This window comes from Puma concolor, chromosome E4 (genome assembly GCF_028749965.1).
Source record: "Puma concolor isolate L17-30 chromosome E4, mPumCon1.1.hap2, whole genome shotgun sequence".
NCBI lineage: Eukaryota > Metazoa > Chordata > Mammalia > Carnivora > Felidae > Puma > Puma concolor.
The window spans coordinates 32,719,846-32,735,142 of NC_141683.1; the positions used below are offsets into that span (position 1 = coordinate 32,719,846).

Below are 15,297 nucleotides of genomic sequence, written 5' to 3' on the forward strand. Positions count from 1 at the left end.
TAAGGAGGCAAGTACTCTGACAGACACCATCCCAGGTGGCAAGAAAGATGCCAAAACAGGCTGTCAGGTTAGCAAGACGTTGAGGAGGAGACACTGGAAGCAAGTTCTAAACAATGCATGGGAGCCAACCAGGCAACAAAGAGGGAGGACACTCCTGACTAAAGCAGGGAGTGATGAGGGAACTACAAGTAGTGAGGTAAGACAGGAGCATCAGAGGCGAGAGCCAAGGCCCAAGTCATGCTTTTAAGAGACTAGAGGATTGGAAATTATTCCAAAGATAGTAAGTGAAGGATTTTAAGCAAGAAAAAAAACCCACCTAGAAGTGGGTAGGAGGTGTTGAGGGTGGATCATTAAAAAAAAAAAAAAAAAAGAAAAAAAAAGCATAGATTGAATAAAGACGTAAATACGTAAATAAATTTAACTCAATCCTAAATTTTAAAAGGGGGGAAAAAAAGTATATGCTACAGTAAGTTCTTTTTATAAAAAAAACAAAGTAACACTTTTTCTTGGTAAATTTTTTTTTAATTTTTTTTTTAACGTTTATTTATTTTTGAGACAGAGAGAGACAGAGCATGAACAGGGGAGGGGCAGAGATAGAGGGAGACACAGAATCTGAAACAGGCTCCAGGCTCTGAGCTGTCAGCACAGGGCCCGACGCGGGGCTCAAATTCACGGACCATGAGATCATGACCTGAGCCAAAGTTGGACGCTTAACCGACCAAGCCACCCAGACGCCCCTTTCTTGGTAAATTTAAAGTATACACATACTATCACCAAAGTCTAAATTTTCAAGTCCAAACTTGTTTTTTTTCATACATCCCTTAATATATTTTTCTTAACACATTTTTTTAACAAATCTACCTGAAGTTGCCTTTATGGTAATCTTGAGTCAATTCTGACATTCGTTCCTGATGGATTTATGACCAACTAAGAACCAAGTAAAAAGATATCAAAGCACTATAGCTTTTATCGCTATTAAAATCAAGCTCTGAAAACATAAAGGTACAAGTAACTCTTTACAATCACATTATGGGAGAGGAGAAGGCCAATCTTCTTAGTAAGTATGCAAGGCCTTTCATAATGCAGTATCTGGGTATCATTCCAGGCTCATTTTTTATGTGCTTCATCAATTCATGAATACACAGTACATCTTTGGTACTCTTGGCATAGGCCTTTTTGTAAGTCCTTTATATGCTTTTAAAAATAATTATTGACATTGTGATTTTTTTTTTTTTTAACTTTCAGCAATGAAAGCTATGAAAAGCTACTAAAGAAAATGTATCTATTTTGAAGTGGAACAATTTTTCTCTATGGCAGCATCCGATGGCCTCAAATCAAACAATAACCCTCATCAATTCCCACTTAGTAATTATTCTTAAGAGAGGACTAATTTCCAGTATTAAGCTAGTTATTTCTTATTTAACTCCATTCAATATTTTCTTCATGAGAGGATGGTTAGAACATCAAAACAGGATTCATCTGACAAATATGCAGTCAGCACTTTTTATGGGCAGAGAGAAGTTGCTCCCCCTTTACAAAAAGCCACACCCACTTAACTTGAACTAGGAATGGCCTTGCCCCTAAGGAAGGGAAATATAAGGATACCTAGTAAACATTTAGTAAATCAGCCTCAAATCAATTTAATCCGACTGCTGGCCCATTTTAACTTCAAGTCCTACTTCCAGGAACTCAGATCCTTCTTCCTTGTTGCCTGAGCCTCTAACTTGTGCCTAATTGCCAAACTTCCCTGTCTCTACTCCATAATTCCTCCTCACTTCCATCAACCTCACGTCTGGCATACCCCTGTTTTTCCTAGTCCTGGTTCCCATGTCATCCTATTCTGAGATCTTTCAGAATGCAGAATCCAAACCCAGACTCGTGCACTAGATCACTGAATACCTCAACATTTACCACTTACAGATCAGACCTTTATATCACATAGTAAGACCTTCCTCACACTATGCCCTACAGGCCTTACAGGGACATGTGCCTGGCATCCAGCACAGACTTCACTGAAACCAATTACTCAATTGTTCTGGACGTTCTTTCATTCTAGGATCTGCCCAGACTTTCTGTCCCATATCATCACTGGGATGCAGGCATCTGCCATTCCCTGAATGGCCAGTTGTGACAAAAATGGTCCTAAGTCCTGCAAGAAACACAAATATGCACAGGACATGATTCACACCTTCCAGATACTTACATTCCAGGACGGAAGCTAAGATAAGTAACTACAGGGAGAGTCAATAGGTACTAAAAGCTTAAAGAAGCAAAAGAAAGATTTCTTTATATCCTCTGTATAATATTAGAGCAAAGCCTTAAAGGATGAAGATTATTTTAATATACTGAGATTGAATAGCTGGAATGTAGAAAATAGACACTAAAAGAAGTGAGAAAAGCGTATTAAAGCAATAAAGCCACACAGGTACAAAATGTATCCAAAAAAAAAGGTAAATGGTCAGATGTGACCAAACTATAAAAGAGTATAAAGAAGTGAATCTAGACAGATAGGTCAGGGTCAGTCTGAAAGCGGTTCCAATGTAGAGCCATTAAAAATAGGCGAGCCAGGCAATATGATACAGTATTTGGTCACTGCCTGCTCCCATATTCTGTAATTAATAAAAACCGAAATATTTTTAAAAGCATAAAGCTAGATCTTGCTTAGATTATTTTTTTACTCACCCCCAGCTACCTACCAACAACCTCCGAAATTCTCGTTCTTCAATCAGTGAATTGGTGGGACCCAGTAGGAAAATGGGGAGAATAATAAAGGAACAAATAGAAAAAGAACCATTAAGTGAACAGAAGCATAGACTCTTTCATCTTACAAATGCTGGAGAACCCCAGAGATCAAATGGTCTGTCCCTCTGCTTTCTGACAAGTATGCCTTCCAAGTTCAGAGAAACCTCACCTCACTGTGAAACTAAGTTTAACACCAAATCCTGTCCAATCAACTGGATTGTCTTCTGAACAGCATATGCAAATACCCTACAAAATTCACAAAAAAAAAAAAAAAAAAGAAAAATGGGCATTCAGGTCTTACTGTAGAAATACTGGCATTCAAAAGATGACAACTCAACACATGAACAAAAATGGCCTAGGAAAGGGAGCACTGCCTGTTCAGGGACCACACACCGCGAGACATGAGTCCCAACGTATCCTAACTCATCATCAGTGCCTCGTTAGAGCCCAGGCTCCATTTATATTATCTGAACCATTCAGCACACTACCAATGCTCTCTCCTAAACCAGACATTCAACTCTTAAACTGAGTTCTTTGAGTATTAATTCAGCTCACACAAAGAATCAGACTCTGTGCTTGGCATTTGAAAAGATATAAAAATGAACCTGAACTTAATCCAGGACTTCAATACCTTCTTTGTCAAGCTGCCTCTTCTTACTATATGAAAAAAGAAGGGGGCAGAAATGGTCATAAACAAAAAGGGCCTGGATTGATTGATAAACTACAAATCAAGAAAAAGGTGTTAAAGAAAAACACTGATAGAAAGTAGTTTTTAAATGACCAAGCAGGTTTTCTTGAATAAAGAACACAACTTGCATGCAAAGATCGGTATCTAATGACAAGAAGGGAAGTTAGAAGCAACTCAAGCATCAGACACTTGTTATCAATGGAAATAAGACAGTCATGGAAAAAGGAACAGGTTACTCATCATGATGTTCTTGAACACTTTCCAGCGTGGCTGGATAGGCAAGGCAGGAGAGCTCGGTGCAGCCAAGCCCAGGAACAGGACTGAAAACCACAGGAAGGACTGAGGTAGTGGTCACTGGAGGCAAAATCTCTGAGCGCAGGCAAAGGGTTTTTGCCCTGAAGCAGAAAGCAAACCATCTCAGAGGTAAGGGAAGTGGTAAGCTTTCACACCTAGCGGAGAGAAATACTGTAGAAATGCCAAAAATGGTGAGAACAGCCTACGCTATAAGCAGTACATTAACAAGGGACCATTTGTCGGGATAGAAGAACTAACACTAGACATGCTATTTTCTTTCACTTGCTTAAAGTGAAGTTTTCTCTCCTGTAACTAGTATACTAGTAAACTATATATTTATTTATAAATATATACTATTTATTTACAAAATATTTATACTTTATCTAGTTGATTCTAATTGCTTTGTAACCATCATTTCAATAACACCCATCCACCATTTGAGCTGAGACATGGGCACCCATGCTAGAACAGCCTAATCATTAGATACAATCTGTGCCAAGCGGCTGCACACCCCAAGCCAGAAATGCTAGTGGTAGGAATGGGCTCTCATTATAAACAAAAGTTTTCTCCATTAAAAAAACATTTTTTACAAAGACCACGTGGCATTTCTCAGTGTGGCCTGAGGAACACCTGCCTTCCTTATTGTAAACGTAGGTTCCCATCACAGTCTTTTTAAAGTAATCTCTACACGCAACATGGGGCTCAAACTCACAACCCCGAGAGCAAGAGTCTCATGCCCTACTGAGTGAGCCAGCCAGGTGCCCCTCAACTTGTTTTTAAATGTCAGTGCTTGTACTTATCCAATCAGAATCTCCAGACACAGACATTATGAGGACTACAGTTTGAGAAACATAGTCATAGGACAAATGCTTTGAGAATATAACTTGTCTTGGTAGTAGCAAAAAAGTCACCCATATATTCGTAAACAGCTCTAAATATTTTGTAAATTACCTTCACTATACAAATAGATGTAACTATTTCAAGAAATCATGAAATAAATCCTTTAGGATTCATTTGATTAATCTCTAATCATTCTGCTTTGTAAAGCAGAACTTTCACTGAAATAGGAAACACATATAATAAACAAATTGAGAACCAACTTCTAAGAGACAGACATGACTACAGAAATAAAGGAAACAGAACCAGTCATGTTCTCTGAACCACAGCAAGAGAAGAAACTAGAGGGAGACACTGGCCAGTGGCACTGCCCAACATTTTGGGCTTATATACAAGAAGCAATAGGGGCAACCAAGTTATTTTCAATATACCAAGATGACAAACAACATGAAGGCTGGCTTTTATGAATCAAGGTGTCTAATATAATGAAATACGTGTTTATGAAATATTGATCAAACAACCACTCATGAACTTTCTGGCCTTTACTCTCCTATCTACTGCCTCTAAGTGCTCCTTCCTAGGAGTAGCCTCCATATCTCTCCAGGGAGACAGCAATCCTGTTGTTCCTCACTTTAGACGCGAAAGAAATACTTCACCCCTGCACAATCAGGCAGGGGTGATTCACTCAAATATTCGCTGACTTAAATCATGGCCCTGATAGGGGCAATCAGAGGTACAATGTCATCACCCCATCAGCAAGTCTTTATTGAGCACGTACCATGAACAGAGCAATATTTTGTTAAATCAGGAAGAGTGAAAAAAAAAAAAAAGAAGAAATCATGCGCCTACTATTGAAAACGTTACAAAGGTAACACAAGGCAATATTGACTGTTATGGAATCAAGCACAGCATGGATTAGCAAGTTTACATCCTTAGGTTTTAGTTTATTTTCACAATAAATGAAAAGGTCAGTTTACACAATTTATAAGTTTCCTTCCAGTTCTGAGAACATCTGATGTAGTGAATCATGCACTTAAGGTCTCCTAAGGGGAAGCACAGGATGATAATGGTGAATGGAAAACCTGATTTTAGAAGAGCTGTTTAATGGCAGCACTAGGATACTAATTACAGATTACATACGTACACGATAATGTGGGTGTCTTTATCTCTTAGGTACAATTTCTTTATTTATTTATTTATTTTGAGAGAGAGAGAAACAGAGCACATGAGCAGGGGAGGGGCAGGGAGAGAGGGAGAGAGAGAATCCCCAGCAGGCTCTGTTCTGTTAGTACAGAGCCCAATGTGGGCTCAAACTCACAAACTGTGATATCATGACCTAAGCTGAAGTCAAAGAGAGGATGCTCAACCAACTGGGCCACCCAGGCGCCCCAACTCTTAGGTACAATTTCTGCACAAACTTAAAATATTCTCTTCAAAACAAAAAGGTCAGAAATCTAAAAACCTGTACAGTAATGAATCTAAAAGAAAAAGTATAGATCTTGCTTATTAAACCTTAAGTGTAAGAGTAACTGTGTCCTTAAAAGAGTACCAGAGACTCGTACAGAGACACACGGTAAGAACACCATGTGACAGAGGCAGAGATTTCAGTGATATCTGTCTAAAGCCAAGGAACTTCAAGGGATGCCGCCAACACCCAAAGCTAAGAGAAGGCATGGAACGCCTTCTCCCTAGAGCCTTCACAGACAGCATGGCCCTATGCACACCTTGATTCCTAATATCCGACCTTCAGAACTATGAAAGAAAAAATTCTGTTGTACTAAGCCACTCAGTTTGTGGTCATTTGTTGGGGCCGCCCTAGGAAACTAATATAGGTGTTAAGAGCCAGGGTCCAGAGCATACAGTTCCTGGACCACGGCAGTCACAGTATGGTTCTGGGGGCCCCCAAAATAGCAGTATCTTCCTTATTGTGGCTGTGTCTTCATTAGGATGGCGACGGTGCACTGTCCCACTGGCAGCCTTACGATCAGGGATGAGGCAGCAACTCCCTTGGTGGCCTGGTAATGGGAAACCTTGCTGGAAGCTCAAACTCCACCCCTAGCCCCTGCCCTGCAACCATCAAATACTATTAAATACAATGTCATAAATTCCTTCCTACTTATAAAAACAGAGAATGATTACAGGAGTGATAGGAGAACTGCCTGATAAAATACAACTCTTCATCAACAGCTGGTATTTTAAACACTCAAGGTCATAAAATGATAAAGCCACGTTGAAAACAACATGACATTTAACAATGAAAATATTTATCGAATGTAGAAACTTTATTAAAACTTTACTTTAAATATATGTTGAAAATTGTTAAAAATGCCAGTTTTTACTGAGTATGTTCCCTGCCATACTATTCTTAATGTGTTCTAACACCAGGCTGTAAAGAAAACAAAAGTGAATTTGTACGTTGCCATAAGAAACTGAAAATAAAATATCAATTGTCTCCCATAAATTAAACCATCAATAAGCATCCTTTCTGTATATGTTTCAACTAACTTGTATTTGTTAAATAACAAACCATGCCTATAAAGTGTTTGCAATAAGGGCATGTCATTTCCCTAAAACAAATTACCTATTGTCCAGTTCTGGTGTCCTTACGACAGTATGCAAACAGATCACATTACTTTACTGTATGGTCCACCAGCTAGATACAAAAAGCAATGGAAAGTTTGCAATCCCTTTCATTTTAGAAGTACAACAACTTTTCATAAACATATCTGTTCAATTTTCCCAGTCCTAATGTAGTAGAGGATATGTGGCTTTGTTATGGTTACAACCACAACAAAAATTACAGTAATCTGCCAGGTAAATATGAGAATATGAGGAAAATATTCTCACGATAACAAAAAGCAAAACTGTAAGACTACCAGAAAGAATATTTTTAATTTTGCCATTTTCAATTAGTATTTAAGGATCGTTTTGCAACTCCCATTTTTCATTATCCAAAATATAAACCCCCCCAAGCCTCTTGTGTTTTTTCCTGCCTGAGGAACCAAGGATTAATGCCTTCTCCCCATACTCCAAAAAACATAAAAACATTCTCAAACATGGGAACCAGTAAATTATGAATATGGAAATCACAGAGCAGAGAGGAAGAAGAATTCAAGCAGAGAACACAGAACAGACAGCAGACCTAAGGCACAGTGGGCAACAGGGCCTGTCATCAGAAGAAACTGAGAACAGCAGATGCGTTTCCTACCACTGAAGGTCCTAAAAACAGAAATAGGTGAAATGAAACTAACACTTAGAGCCTACTATCATACCTTTACATAGATGTTTTCATTTATTCCTCAAAGCAATCTTACCTGAGCTGAGAAAACCGGAGTCCCAACCAATCAAGTAATTCAACCAGGGTCATAGAGTAAGAGGCAAACCCAGGCTTAGTCTTTTTCACATGATGGTAAACACAGAAAATGATCAGTATTTGTGCAGCAGGGTTGGATAAAGGAAAGAGGTTCCTTGTAGCTGGTGGCAACCAGCCTGGAAGTTCCGAATGCCCCAGGCCCTACCTGGCTACCCGGAGAGACAAATACTCTGGCACACCCAGAACTCACTCCTGGCTAGGGCTAGGAAACTCCACTGAGTGATGTCAAAGCCATTGCATTTTCCATTCCATTCTCTGGCTTCTCAGCAGCTGCACCCAGGTCAGCCTACAGCCAATTCTTAAAACAAAGGGAGGAGGTATCCCACACACAACCCAAGCCACATACACCCTGACTTCAGGCCCTCGCCAGTAATTTTTTTAAACTGGGAGAAAGTCTTTTATAAAAGACTACATCAATTTTTTCTAAACAAAAAACAAAAAAAAAAAAAAAGAAGAAGAAGAAGAAGAAATCTGCCCACTGTCTTGCTCATGCCAGAAATTCCCCCTAAAAGTAACAGAAGCAGTCATTCCAATCAGCTTAAAATAAAAACTATGAGTTAAAGAAACACACCAAAATACATTTATATTAAAGTGCTATCTGTCAATCAAGCAAAGATTAAATAGTAAGAGAGAAGCTAGAGAGGAGCACATTCATTCAGTGTCACAGGATAGGTGTGGGGACCCCAAGAGGCAAAGAATGATAGAAAACTTTGAAAAAGCAGATCAATCTAAAAGAGGTTCTAAGACTTATGAAGTCTCTGAGATGAAACACAAAATTGGGGTATGAATAACTGGGCATTATTCTGAGGGGACTGGGAAAGATCAAGAGATTGTCACAAGCATCCAAGAACCAAAAAAGGCTATGAAATACTCCTGTGGAAAATACACATCAAGCCAAACATCAAAGGTCTAGAATCTTACTTAAATCTTTGGTATTATCTTCTAGAGCTGGGGTGGGCCTCCAGCCTATTTGTGCAAATAAAACTTTACTGGAACACAGCCAATGACAGAGACCATACAGCTCACAAAGTCAGAAACATTTACTCTCTTGTCCTTTAGAAAGTTTACAAACCCCTGTTCTATACAAAAGCAGCCTGGAACGAGAAAGTTACCCTTAACTACTCACTTACACTGATTATCAACAGAAGACCCATAGCAAGATTTACAGAACACTCTATCTCCATTAAGTAACAGTATTTCTAAATTTTTACAGACCAATTAAATAAGTTCCATTCATTTATACCCTGTTCTGATCAACACCGTGGATAGCTATTACAAAACAGTTCATTGTGTAAGCTCATTATATAAATAATACGGCAAAGCTGTTACTTTGACAAATGTTACAGTTTTCCTGCTCAAGAAAAATAAGAAATGTTTCATGATCGGGGCCCCTGGGCAGCTCAGTCAGTTAAGCATTTACCTTTTGATTTCGGCTCAGGTCATGATCTCATGGTTCATGAGTTCCAGACCCCGAGTCAGGCTCCGTGCTGGCAGTGCAGAGCCTGCTTGGATTCTCTCTCTCCGTCTCTCTGCCCTTCCCATGCCCTCTCTCGTGCTTTCTCTCTCTCTCTCTCTCTCTCTCTCACTTTCTCTCTCTCTCTCTCTCAAAATAATAAACTAAAAAAAAGAAAAAAGAAAGAAATGTTCCATGATCATCTATCTGCCATCCTTATTCTCACTGCTCACTAAAAACCATGAAACACATTCTCTGTTTTCATAAGAATGAAAAAATATTTTATGAAGATATGCAACATGCGGTGGTAATCAAATTATTAGTCATCAAAAGAAGAACAAGTAGTTTAGAAGTTTTCTAAGAGTGAATTGTTATACATTAGTTTTACACACGTGAAAAAATTCTCAACTGCCATTATATCCTGCAAATAAACATATTTCATTACAATTATATAACCAAATGTTATCGGGGAGCCTGAGTGGCTCAGTCGGTTAAGCGTTTGACTACGGCTCAGTTCATGATCTCACGGTCTGTGAGTTCGAGCCCTACATCGGGCTCTGTGTTGACAGCTCACAGCCTGGAGCCTGCTCTGATTCCGTGTCTCCCTCTCTCTCTCTGCTCTTTCCCTGCTTGCGCTCTGTCTCTCTCAAAAATGAAATAAAAACGTAAACAAAAAAAATTATAACCAAATGTAATTTACCTATATTCCCTACAAAAATGAGGGGAGGAGGAATTAAACTGAAACACTCAAAAGTATGAAGAAACACTTCTTAAAGCATCTAGCAATATATTTATGAAAACGTCAATAAAGTAATTGCGGATAAAGCAGTTCAGAGAAACAATAATCACATACGTCATTTCCAAGACATCCTCAAGCATTACACTAAGTATATTACCATGTTTTATATATAATGTACTAACTAAAATTCCACCCACAAAACTCTAGAGCAAATACCTGAAAGGACAAATATTTTAATTTGAAGGAAACCAGGAATGTAGACAAGAGGGCTGCTTTGTGTAACTGCAGCTACAGTGCAAATTTTTTAAATACCAAAACCTATTTAAAAAAAAAAAAATCAAAGGAAACAAACCTGAAAGGAGTTTTGCAACCTATTATCTAATTAAACAACTTCTTTTCCAAAACTGCATTTAATCACCATTCTCTCTTTTCAGATACCCTGAATGGTGGCTACCTTAGTAACACTACAGAGATACATTTTAAAACATGAGACAGTTTGGTTCTAGAAACTCTGTAGACGTCTCTAATGATATCTCAGACCACATCTTTATGGGGGGGGGGGGGAGGAAATCTACATTTCAGTAAGGGCACACTAGTTGAGAAGAAAAGAGCACTTGAATGTTTGCAATAAATCAGAGCTCAAAACTTTCTATTGTAACCAGCAGGAAGATGAAGGGGAGGGAAGCGTGAGATTAAATACTTACATACACAAACTATAACCACGCTTTCAGTCATTTAAAACGACAATTCTGATTTTTACAATTTGGGTACGTTATTAAGCTGGCCTCAAATCTCCCCTCCTCCACCAGTATGTTGCCATCATACCAGACGTGCTTTCCTCATTCTTGGAGTAAGTGCTGTTTTATTGCACTGGAAAAGAGCTCTTGAAATTGTCCAGCCAGGAAAATGCCTAAGTGGGAAAAGGAATGGAGGGTGCTACAGGTATGATCTTCATAAACGAGCCTGAATAGTAGTTCCGAGTACAGAATAAAACTGCACGGAAGTTATGCTCTTTCCTTTTTAAATTGATAAAGACTTTTAACCGTGGAAATATTCCCAAATAATTGTGGAAGAGTTTAACAGTTTAGATTCTGACATTCCCTGGTTTTCGTTTACAGGTAATTTCAGAGTAAAACTCCGTGAGTCCACCTGGACATTTAGTTTGATCACCTTCGTTTCTTATCAACTATAAAGTTTCAATCGCGGTGGTGAGTCCAAGATGCAGCTCAATTATGAAACGAGACGTACACGACGGGTCAGAGAAAATTGGAACTTCCTCTCCTTTATTCTTACGTATCTATTTCTCATCCCTCTGACTGGGAACCCTCCACCAGCAAACATCCTTCCAGGAGGAACTTTCTCTCCCTCCTCCGAGCCCAGGGCTGGGGTAGGAAGTACCCGCCCTCCCGAGCGGGGAACGGCGGTGTCCTCGCCGCTTATTGGCTGTGGAAGCCGTCAGTGCCGCAGAGGGCGGGGCCTCCCGGCAGAGAGCAGAATCTCAGGCCCGCACCTCTCCGAGGATCCGTGGGCTTCCCACCCCAGAGAAAGCAGCCAGCCTCCACTAGGGGTTCCTTCCCCTTTATTTTGCGAGCCCTCCTCTCTCAACGTCCCCATACAGTTTCTGCCCGTTTGACTCCTCCACGAGGCAATTTTTTCTAAGCTCCAACATCCCTTCCCCACCCCAACAAGCTCCCAGTCTAGGACCAAACAGAAGATGCTGTGGTTTGGGGAGTTAAGCAAGCTGTGGACTGGATCTCCCGAGGATAGCAGAGAATTCCTTCCTCTGTAAATGATAACTGTTTAAGTTTTATGTTAACTGTTTTAAGTGCATTGGCCTTCGGCAAGCATTAAAGCCAAGAAAACTCGGCACCTCTTCAGTAAGAGTTGCCACTTTCAAAGTATTACAGGGTTCACTGTATCTCCTGTTTATCCACCGTTTTCAGTGTTTTGTCCGGTTGTCCCTAATACTAGGTCACACCTGCAACAGCTCAAGCTCCTGTACAAAATAAGTTTATCATACATACATTCTGTACTTCATCCTATAGAGCAACCTGGCGAGAGACACAGCTATCGCCTGCAAGGAGTGTGCATACTTCTTGAAACTACAAACTCTTTGGAGGAAGAATTAGACACAGTGGTTCTGTTATGATGGATACACGATGTTCTACAAACTACATGCATTTGATTTTTTTCAACAGCATCTTTATGATCAGCAGAGGAGGAAAATCATTTCATTTTTGTAATGTGTTTCAGACTTTCAGTTCCATCACCAGAACTGCCCCAGGATGGGAGCCTATCTTATTGTAAAATAAATACAGTTTTAGTATTTATCCCTAACAAGGACTACAGCTATGAGAGAACACGATTTATCTATTTGATACATCATTTCCCAAGGCCTACAGCATACAGGAAGGAGACAAGAAGGTTCTTCAGATCTCACTGCAGCATCTGCTAGGTTGTGTTGCTTCCTGACACCGTCCTTGGGTAATGTGGCCAACTCATTTTTCTTTCGGGGGGTGCCCTTCGTCTCTCTAGCCTTGGCCTCAATTCTCTATTTCTTTTCCATTACCACGATTACCAGCAAAGTTCTCTATTGCCTTGCAATCACTCTCACATTTGCTAATCCTGACAGGGTCCCGCTAAAGCCCATTCTCCAACAGGTCCGCCGTCCTCTACTTCTCAAGCCACTTCAGCTTCTCGCTTAGCTGCACGGCTCCCACCACCCACAGTCTCCAGTGAACTTCACTCCTCTAAATCTGGCTGCTGCCGAATCCTGACAGCTGGACTTAACCAATCGGCGAGGGATAAATAACCGACGCCGCCAATGAGCGGCAGCCGGGGGTTGGGAGGCGGGACTTCGCCTAAGTTCCTCGGGTCCTGAAACCAAAGACCTGTTGCCGCCGCCGCCGCCGCCGCGGTGGCCGCGGAGTTTCTTAGTTACCGCGGCGCCCACGGCGGCCGAGGCCGCCAGAGCCCCCGCCGGGCACAAAGCTCCTGCCGCTCGCTCCCGCCACTGCCAACGAACTGGACTGAAACCCCCACCCAGCCCGAGTGCGGCGCGCCCCGCCCCACCTCCCCCGGCGGGGGGATCCCGGAGGCCGCCCCGCGCCCTCCCGACCTCCCCCCCCACCCCTCCCGGCTCCGCAGGCAGTCCCACCCTGCCGGGGCCGCCCAAGACCCCGGCAGCCACTCACCAGGAAGTCGGGAGTTTTCCGTTCTCCTGCCCGCGAGGGACCCGGGGCGTGCGGGCGGGCGGCTCGGCCAGGCGGCGCCGCGGAAAGGCCCGCTGGGCCGGGGGCTGTAGCTGCGAGGCCGGGAGCCGATCGCCACCTCCCGCCGCGCCGCGCCCGCGGACGCTGCAGGCGCGGGCCCCCACCCTGCGCAAGGAGAGGCGCGTCCCGAGTGCGAGCCTAGCGGCGGCCCATCCTCCCGAGACTCCCGCTCCTCCTCCCGCGGCCGCCGCTGTCAGGAGTGTAAACATCCCGGCATCCCCGAGGAGAGGGGCGGGGCGGGCGCCGGCCCCTCCCCGCGCCCCGAGTCCCGCGCCGCAGGTCCCGCCGGCTGCGCGCCCCGGCCTCCCGCTCTCCTCCTCTAGGCGCCGTGCGCCCCGCCGCTTCCCCGCTGGAGCCGAAGCCGTCGGAGGGGGCCCCTCTGGCGTGTGGCTCCCTGTTGTCAGGCCTGGCGGGATGGGCGGGGGGTGTCCATCTGCCCCCCCCCTCCCCCCCGAGCCCCCTTCCCTTACTTGGGGCCAACTTCTCTCTGGGCCGGGTCGGCTGCTTTTTGAGAACTTGTCTTTTATCCATTTATGTTCAAATTACCCCACTTGCAAGCAGTAAGCCGAACCGGTGACGTCCCCTTTCTTCTGGATCACAGCGTTTTGATCCCATCCTCTTTCACTAGGTGGTTTCAACTGACTTTGCGCTAAGCACACCTTACATTAAAGAGGCCTAGCTTAGAGAACAATGGCTTTTAGGACATGTCTGAAAGGTGAACGAGGTGGTTTTGCATTGGGAATCTTTGGCGGGGGGGGGGGGGGGGGGGGAGGAGAGTAGGGGGGGAGGATACACCAGAACCCTAGTACAGGAACTGCAAAAGGCTTTACTACTTCGATAACTGGACACGTATTACTGGGAGACGACAGCTAGGAGGCAGTATGGAGTCAACCACACTTTGATTCTAATCTCAGTTCAGGGATTATTAACTTTGTGACCTGGCCTCAAGTTATTTTACCTCTCCCGGGTATCGGTCTCTTTGTATAACGAGAATAGTAATAATACTCATCTCTAGGATTACGGTTAGAAATGAGATAAGCAAAGTGCTTAAATACAAGAGCCTAACATGTAAGTACTCATTAAGTAGTTGTTACTGCCCTTAGGTCTTTCACTAGTTGGACTTACCTACCAAAGGGTAGAGAGTCAAGAATGAGTAGATTATAGCTCAAATACTTCAAAAGTTAACGCTATGTAGTTAATATTTGGAAAGTTTATTTTTAGCAAAAAATAATAATAAAGATCTCAAGAAAAGATGTTGATTCGATTGGCTCAAGAAGTAATAATAAATATACTAGGCACTGTTCTAAGTAATGAAGATACAATACTTACCAAGATACAAAGTCCCTGCTATCATGGAGCTTATATTGTAGTAGAAAGGCAATAATAATAATCAAAAGCCAGTAAATACATACTATGTCAGATGGTGATTCATACAAAAATGAAGCAGGATAAGGACACGGACAGGGAGCATGCTGTTTGAAATAGACTTATGTGGGAAGGCCTCTGACATTAGAGCAGAGACCTGATGGAAGTGAGAAAATGAGCCATGAACAGCAAATGCAAAGATCCTGGGTAGAAGTGGGCTTGGCATGTTTGAGGAATAACCAAGAGGTAAGCATAGCTAGAATTCAGTGAACCAAGGGAGAATACTAGCAGATGAGATCAGAAGAGGGGGGTAGGTACAGGAAGGGGCAAAATATAGAAACTTGTTAAGTTTTAGAATTTATTCTGAATGAAGTGGAGAGCCATTGGAGGGGTGACCAAATCAGACTCAATTTAGGAGAGAATAGCTGCACTTTGGGAATAGACTGCAGAGTCAGAACAACTAGAAGAGGAGACTATTCTAATGGCCAGGTGAAAGATATTGATGACTTAGACCATTGTGGTAATAAGAATGGT

General features: G+C 42.3%; 1 protein-coding gene across 1 annotated transcript in view; it reads right to left on the minus strand.

Annotated features, from left to right (window-relative positions):
• Positions 1–13,457, minus strand: part of NEK7 (NIMA related kinase 7) — a 163,328-nt gene extending 149,871 nt beyond the window's left edge. The window contains exon 1 of the mRNA XM_086693492.1: positions 13,321–13,457. The gene's annotated coding sequence lies outside the window, so the exon portion shown is untranslated. The remainder of the gene's footprint in view (positions 1–13,320) is intronic.
• Between the last annotated feature and the right edge of the window lie 1,840 nt (positions 13,458–15,297).